We start from the raw sequence: 9,138 nt of genomic DNA, 5'->3' as shown, positions 1-9,138 counted from the left end.
CCCCACTTTCTCCACACCGCCGATGGTGGCACTGAACGTCGGCGATCGCGCCAGAAATCTTTTGCAGTCAAGCAAACTGCAATATGCCAGTCACAGTCACTGAACTGCGCAGAGTGCACGACAGACAAATATGCACGACAGTCAGCCAAATAATCCTTGGTGGGCAGTGTGGAACCTGTTGTTCCTCCGTGTATAAGATTCAAATACTGTCAACAATAGCTGTATTATAATAAAATACTTTCAATTATCCATTTTCACACTCACGATGTATGTATCATGTCAGAATAATTTATAAATAAGAAATGCCAAACCTATTTTTAAATCCTTTATATTAAATTCGCGTGCTTGCTTGCTTGCTTAGGACCGTGCAAATCTTTCGGTCGTTTATAACCCACTTCCCGTGATCCAATCGAGTTGACATTTTCCACACAGACTCGTTGTGCCAGACAATTATTGTTCGTGAAAAAAAATTCCCAAAATGTTACATTTTTTAGGCAAAAACAAATTATTTCACATATATTCAAATAGAACTAATTCATGGCTTTGGCTGAACGTCAGAGTGTAAGAGCCAAGAGCGTAACCCCTCCAGAGGCCGTGGCGGAGTAGCGCAGTTGGTAGCGCCCTCGCTTCCCATGCCAAAGGTCGCGGGATCGATCCCCGCGTCCTCCACAGGCGAATATATTTTTAAATCCTTTATATTAAGTTCGCTGCCACCCATATAAAGGATTTATAGTGAAAAACTTTGTTTTTACGGGTTATACTTATTAAATCCTTTATATTAAGTTCGCTTGCTTACTTGCGTGCTTGCTTGCTTACGACCGTGCAAATCTTTCGCTCGTTTTTTAACCCACTTCCCGTGATCCAATCGAGCTGACATTTTCCACACAGACTCCCTTAGGCCCCTCCCCTCTCTGTACCCGGAAGTAGGTCTCCACCAATCAAAGAGCTGTTTATACAGGTAGGAACAATGTTCCACACTGCCCACCAGGGATTTATTGTCTGTCTGTGTGTCTGACTGTCTGTTTGTTTGTCGTGCATAAATAAATATATAACATAAACAGCTCTTTGATTGGTGGAAACCTACTTCCGGGTACGGAGAGGGGAGGTGCCTAAGGGAGGAGGGTCAGGGGAGGGGCCTAAGGGAGGGGGGGGGGGCGATAGTTAAGGGGGCTGTCTACCTGGCTACCTCAAGTCAAGTTATTTTTTCTACATACAGGTAGGAACAACAGGTTCCACACTGCCCACCAGGGATTATTTGTCTGTCTGTCGTGCATCTTATTCGCTGCGTTAACTCTCCCATGCCACTCGAGGCCACCCCACCACCTCTGTGCTCTCTCCCTCCCCCACCGATGGTGCTTCAAACAATGGCGAATAGGCTTCAACGTAAATATTAAGAGTCTTCTATTAAGAGTCTTCAAGGCGGTACGTGACTCCACAGATATTTGCTTTATCACTAAAAACACCATGGGTATATTGATAAGCTATTTTCTCGTATCTCTTGACGCAGAATAAGCCGCCTATGCACATATAATATCGTATTGTAAGTTAGAGTACTGGCGAAGCGTACTCAGTGTTTTGTATCTCCTGCACTTTTATTATAGATTTGTACCGTTTGCTTATGGAATATTGTATTGATTCCTAAGTCATGGAATCTATAATCTTCTACTTTTTGAGTACTTGATCAAACTGCTTGGCGCATGGCACGCATTTTTACAGACGCATGTTGCAATGTCATTGTTCTGATCATTATAGATACAATATAAACAATATAATAAACGTACACCACTTGGTCAAGCCACTGCTAGATGAAGGCCTAACCACGCCATGTCAGTCATTGAGCTTGTTATGACCATATTTCACTCATTGTGGGTGTGCTGAAGATTGGTAATGCTTTTTTAATAGGCTTTTGTGCGTGCAATTATCGCAACACCCTTAAAAATTCAATGAACATCCCTAACTGGACATGTGTGCATGGTGGCAATGGCTGCCTGTGGCCATGTTTACGATTCAACTGGAGTCCCCCCCCCCACTCCCAGCACACTTTCCAGTTTTTCAATTAATTGTGATAGGTTTACAGTCATTATTTCATTATTTTTTTCCCATTTTGACCATCTCTATTTTAATTCATACAGTTATTTTTTGGTTACTTTACTTTCTCCTCAATTCAACATTGCAAAAATGCAAGTAGAGTTTTAATTAGGCTTGCCCAAGACACATCGTGACTAAAAGGGATAATAGCAAGTGGACAGAACTTGGGATGGAATGTCAACCGATGGAGAAAACACGTGTGAGAAAATAACCACCACAGAGATGAAGCAATGAGATCATCTCATGCGCATGAGCTGGGTGGATCACAAGATCATGAGGGATGGTGACAATATCGGGGAAAATATTGGGGAACCTTTTCTCCCAGCAGTAGATTGAGCATGGCTGATGATGATGAACATTGGCATGTAATGTACATGCATTGTAAATAATCTAATCTCACGTGACTTGTTTATTTGTCAGGAGCATAATCAATTTCAGTTGATGAATTTATTTTACGTGCCTACTCAACGCTTTGGGTAGTTGCTACATTTGTGGGTAAGACACGAGGTTGCCATTTATTAATTTGAAAAAAATAGGGTTGGCATTTCTTATTTATAAATTATTCTGACATGATACATACATCGTGAGTGTGAAAATGGATAATTGACAGTATTTTATTATAATACAGCTATTATTGACAGTATTTGAATCTTATACAGGGAGGAACAACAGGTTCCACACTGCCCACCAGGGATTATTTGGCTGTCTGTCGTGCATATTTGTCTGTCGTGCACTCTGCGCAGTTCAGTGACTGTGACTGTCTTGGCATATTGCAGTTTGCTTGACTGCAAACGTTTTCTGGCGCGATCGCCGACGTTCAGTGCAACCATCGGCGGTGTGGAGAAAGTGGGGATGTTCGCAACCATCGGCGACGTCTGGCCACAGTACGGCGGCGAGCGCACAATAAAGGACGAGACGCCCGAAGAGCGTGCTGCCCGACTGGAGCGCGCGCGCGTCGCGAAGGCCGAGAAGCGACGCGTCAGCGTCGATACTGAGGACGCCATGCTCGCGTCTCTGGCCGAGACCGCTCTCGCTGAGCAGGACCCTAGTGAGGAGACCGTCAGGTTCCTGGCGAAGTCGCAAAATTTCGCGAAGGATCCGCGTCTGGCGCTGCTGTATTTCCACCTGTGCGCAAACCATCCCGACGCCTTTGTCTTCAATGATGAGAGCCGGCCCCGTCGAACAGCTTCCTGTTGCGTTCCGCCTCACCAATGAGCAAGTCGCCGAGCAGTGCACCCTGCCGGAGCATCTCGTTGAACGGCACGTCTCCGTGCTGCGCGTGAACGACGTCCGATGCAATAGTAACAGCTACAACCTCCAACATGACTACGGTATCCAACACGGATTGCACGAATGCGCTGTCCAACCAAGTTCGTACCTGCCCACTCCGAAGGAACGTGTTAAACACGACTGTCTATACAGCGGTGTGCATTCACACACGAGTGGGCATGTGTCTCGACGAGTTTTAACTTTAATTTTCTTGCAGAACAATAAAGATCTGACATGTTAAAGATGACAAATCGTCCTATAGTGCTACAATGTTCATAGCGAACACGCGTGGAGGCGAGTTTCAGGTGAAGCATCTCCAGCACACAAGTTTACCCTCACCTGGCAGCATCGTGGCTGTCAGCTGATCACACTCATGACGTCACACTCATGACGTCACACGCACGAGCTGTAGGGGCGGGGCTCTGTCCGCTCAGTGGCGCTGTTTTCATTAATTTAGCACCACGAGCGGGGAGTCTCATCCCTGTAGTTCGCTTTTGTGGTGCCGCATTCATCACCACGTTGCCCCTCAATTCTTTGCACACGAGGCTATAATATAATAAGTAGTGCGTTCCACTCAGAGGTCGAAAACGGGTTTTGATTCCTTACCCGTACCCTTAAGCTAGAAATACAGATTGTAAATTTAAAAACATAACAATAAAATGTAAAGTTTATGAAATTGCGGGTGAATACATTAACAATAAACACGGAATTATGCATGTAGATGTATGTAATTATTCAAACAGTGGGATGTACATACATATTAAAGTTTAATTAGTTAAGCTATGTTGATTAATTTGCGGATTGTAAATGTAGAAATTAACTATTTAATGCAATGGCCAAGTCGAGAACAAAGGATTTGTATGCTAGAGGGGAGTTATAACGGGCTTAAAATCAGACCTCAAGACCATTTCGAGAGGGATTTCACTGAGGATAGACGAGCAACTCCTCGCTCTGCAGATTACCCTTCTCCTGCGAGACCCAGCCTGGCGAGCACGATTGCGTGGCGACTCGGAGAGTTCGTGGCGATCTCTTCAGACGGGTTACAGGGACATCGACACGCCGTGCATCAACAAGTAAGTGTCTTTGTTAGTGGATAAACTGGTAATAGCGTGTGTAGTTCGACTTACGAGGCGTTATTGTCTCGGTTAGACGTTAGTGAGAATTTGATTCTTGGCGATTTGAGACAGACATCCACGCAGCTTAGAGGGTGCTTTTAACTCTCAACAACACCCGCGACTATTACTCTGCTCTGAAGAATAAGTCACATGGAGCAGATAAACTCTCCACAGCGCCACGCACACACGGGCGAGAAGCCGTTCAATTGCTCTGTGTGTGGGAAGGCATTTTCACGTAAATCAAATCTTCACAGTCACCAGAAAACACACTCGAGCGAGAATCCATTCAAGTGCTCTCTTTGTGGGAAGGCATTTGCATGGAAGTCAGCTCTTCACAGGCACCAGAAAACACACTCGGCTGAAAAGCCATTAAATTGCTCTACGAGGGAGAGGACATGTTCACAGTCATCACCCCGAAACAAGCATCAAAGTGCTGAAATGAGTCCTGAAAAAAATGCATGTTTCGAACCTAGACAGGTGGATCCTGAGAGATTGCTGAATGTAGAGGATGTAACGAGTCCTGACGACAATTCTACTTTCGACCCCATGAAGTTGGATCCGGAGAGATGGCTGGATGTAGTGGAGTTTCTGAAAACTCAAACGTATTGAGTACATCTGTTAACTGTTGAATTATGTATATTGGTGTCTCTTAGATATTTTTCAGCGATTTCCATTACTCCAAGCAAGAGTGATCTTGTCAATGCTTTATAATGTGTACAGATGAAAGTCTTGGTTTTAAGTTCCAGAAGTGTTCACTCATTTCAGGATGACAACAATGTTATACTTCTATAGATGCGTTGCTTCGTCTGGTGGTTGTATCATCGGGACTGGTAAATGTTTGGTGTTTATGGTAGAAGGTGCCATGTCATCCTCTCACAGCTAATTGCGTGTTAAAGTTTATTCTAGACTTCGTCACGTTAAGGTGGTGCTTTGTAGTCCTATCGGACTACTTGATGATGTGGTGTGATGCGCAGTGGTTGTGTGGTGGTTCAATTTCTAATTTTACTCTCGTGGTTAAGTGGTTTTGTTGAGCTAAAGTTGGAGAAATACTGTGATCACAACTTTGCTCAATATTTTAAACATGTTCTTAAATTTTTTTATCATTGTGTAATAAATAAATAACTTAAAGTATAGGTTTCAGAGTGTGCGTGGATTGCACGTTCGTTGTTCTAGTGTTTGATGGCTTGGACTTCTGGACGAATGGCTTCAGTCGAAAAGGACGTCAATGGGGAAATCGACGTTTACGTGTTAGATTTAAAGAATATGTTTTAACTGTTGAAATTGGGAAATAATTTGCCTAGTTCCTTCCTGTTTGAGCATGCGTATTAATAAAGATTTCGATACGAGTGTTAACGTGAATTTTCTTGCAGATTAATAAAGACCCGAATTGTTTTAAAAAATGACTGATCGTACGTTATTTCAACCATATCCTTCCTTTAAAAAACACGGACGAGTAGACATACACACACGAGTGTGCTTATAAACACGACTGTCTATACAGCGGTGTGCATTCACACACGAGTGTGTATGTGTTTCTACGAGTTCTAACGTTAATTTACTTGCAGAACAATAAAGACTTGACATGTTAGAGATGACTAATCGTCCCTTATTGAAGAAGAGAAATAATAAAATAATAACAATAAAACAAATTCTTTGTTATAAAATAATTTTATTATGTTTTATTTTAATTAAATAATAAAAGAAATTTATTTTTTACTGAATTAAATAACTTTATAAAAAAAAAATCTTATTTCCCTTCTACGTGACTTTACCGAAAGAACCAATAAGGTTAATTTACTTGCAGAATAATAAAGACCTGACAAGTTAAAGATGACTAATCGTCCCTTATTGCTACAATGTTCATAGCGAACACGCGTGGAGGCGAGTTTCAGGTGAAGCATCTCCAGCACACAAGTTGACTCTCACCTGGCAGCATCGTGGCTGTTTTCATTAATTTAGCACCACGAGCGGGGAGTCTCATCCCTGTAGTTCCCTGTTGTGGTGCTGCATTCATCACCACGTTGCCCCTCAATTCTTTGTACGACACGATATGAAAATAAGTTGAGTGTTCACCACTACACATACTTACACGAGTACACATACACACTCCCTTGAACACACACCCACACACGAGTGGACATACACAGTGCTGTAGAAAAATGAACGAATGTGCATCCACCCCGCTTTGTACACACAAAGATGGTATAGTTTGTAAGCGTTGTTTATTATATTGTAACGCAGCCATTATCACATTTCAGTCTATAGCAGAAAGTCTCGTGTGTATTTAGACCTTTGTGTAATGCAGTACTGTGTGTACGAATTTGTTGACACATTTTCCACGTGTTTTCACGGTAAGTGCATCGAATGTGGAGGGGTAACCAGCCCCTCGCAACATTCCGGAGACCTCGAGGGCCGCTGTGATCGCTATGAGCATTCCATCTGGGACACTGCTCACAGTTACCACAGCTTTACCGTCCGCCGATGCGGTAGGGGGTTGTTTTTACAGAACTTGACTCGTGGAAGGGGAATGCCAAACAACAGGGAGAGTGGCTCTTCTTCTTGGTTCTTTCGGTAAAGTCACGTAGAAGGGAAGTAATAAAATAATAAAATTAAAAACTTAATAAAGAATTCTCACGACTTTTCGGCTACAACGCAAGCAGCCTTCTTCATGAAATTAAATCCCTGCAGTTTAGAGGACATTGTCGGGTGAATATTAGCAAATTCACAGGAAGCACGGAATTATGCATGGAGATGTATGTAATTATTCAAACAGAAGTGTACATTTACGCAGTCGGATGTACATACGTATTAAGGTTAAATTACAATGGCCAAATTCGCTAAGCTATGTTGCTACATATGCGGATTGTTAATGTAAAAATTAACAATTGAATGCAAAGTCTATGATAATCCAAGACGAGAACAAAGGATTTGAATGCTAGAGGGGAGTTATAAGGGGCTAAAAATCAGACCTCAAGACCATTTCGAGAGGGATTTCGCTGAGGATAGACGCGCAACTCCTCGCTCTGCAGATTACCCTTCTCCTGCGAGACCCAGCCTGGCGAGCACGATTGCCTGGCGATTGGCAGAGTTCGTGGCGATCTCTTCAGACGGGTTACAGGGACATCGACACGCCGTGCATCAACAAGTAAGTGTCTTCGTTAGTGGATAAAACTGGTAGTCGCGTGTAGCCCGACTTACGAGACGTTACTGTGTGTAGGTTAGACGTTAGTGAGAGTTTGCTTTTTGGCGATTTGAGACAGACATCCACGCAGCTTAGAGGGTGCCTTTAACTCTCAACAACACCCGCGACTGTTACTCTGCTCTGAAGAATCAGTCACATGGAGCAGATAAACTATCCACATCGCCACGCACACACGGGCGAGAAGCCGTTCAATTGCTCTGTGTGTGGGAAGGCATTTTCACGGAAATCCCATCTTAACAGACACCATAAAACACACGCGGGCGAGAAGCCGTTCAGTTGCTCTGTGTGTGGGAAGGCATTTTCACGGAAATCCCATCTTAACAGACACCATAAAATACACGCGGGCGAGAAGCCGTTCAATTGCTCTTTGTGTGGGAAGGCATTTTCACGGAAATCGAATCTTAACGATCACCAGAAGACACACACGGGCGAGAAGCCATTCAAATGCTCTGCGTGTGGGAAGGCATTTTCACATAAATCACATCTTAACAGACACCAGAAAACACACTCGGGTGAGAAGCCATTCAGTTGCTCTGTTTGTGGGAAGGCATTTGCGGAGAAATCACATCTAAAGAGACACCAGAAAACACACACGAACGAGAAGCCATTCAATTGCGCTGTGTGCGGGAAGGCATTTTCACGGAAATAAAATCTTCAGTCACAAGAAAACACACTCGGGCTAGAAGCCATTTCATTGCTCTACGAGGGAGAGGACATGTTCACGGCCATCACCCCGAAACAAGCACCAGAAGATCCGCAATGATAGGGAAGTGAAATCAAAATGTAGAATTCAAAGTGCTGCAATGAGTCCTGAAAAAATGCATCTTTCGAACCTATGCAGGTGGATCCTGAAAGATGGCGAGATGTAGTGGATGTAATCAGCGCTGACGACAATTCCTCTTTCGACCCCATGAAGTTGGATCCGGAGAGATGGCTGGATGTAGTGGAGTGGCTGAAGACGTATTGAGTACATCTGTTAACTGTTGCATTGTGTATATTCGCGTATCTAAGATATATTTTTTCAGTGATTTCCAGTACTCCGAGCTAGAGTGATGTTGTGAATGGTCTATACTGTGTTCAGATGAACGTATTCCTTTTAATTTCCAGAAGTGTTCACTTATTTCAGGATGACAACAATGTTATACTTCTATAGATGAGTTGCTTCGTCTGGTGGTTGTATCATCGGGACTGGTAAATGTTTGGTGTTTATGGTAGAAGGTGCCATGTCATCCTCTCACAGCTAATTGCGTGTTAAAGTTTATTCTAGACTTCGTCACGTTAAGGTGGTGCTTTGTAGTCCTATCGGACTACTTGTTGATGTGGTGTGATGCGCAGTGGTTGTGTGGTGGTTCAATTTCTAATTTTACTCTCGTGGTTAAGTGGTTTTGTTGATTTAAAGTTGGAGAAATACTGTGATCACAACTTTGCTCAATATTTTAAACATGTTCTTAATTTTCGATTTAA

The 9,138-nt window shown here is 43.2% G+C and overlaps 1 pseudogene; it reads left to right on the top strand.

The window, feature by feature from the left end:
- The first annotated feature begins 2,940 nt into the window (after window positions 1-2,940).
- The window catches only part of LOC133362250 (zinc finger protein 208-like), a 67,630-nt pseudogene continuing 61,432 nt past the window's right edge, over window positions 2,941-9,138 (top strand).

Source organism: Lethenteron reissneri, unplaced genomic scaffold, assembly GCF_015708825.2.
Source record: "Lethenteron reissneri isolate LAM-NWPU_2019-01 unplaced genomic scaffold, ASM1570882v1 scaffold_141, whole genome shotgun sequence".
Taxonomy (NCBI): domain Eukaryota; kingdom Metazoa; phylum Chordata; class Hyperoartia; order Petromyzontiformes; family Petromyzontidae; genus Lethenteron; species Lethenteron reissneri.
This window is presented reverse-complemented; position numbering and strand designations above follow the sequence as displayed.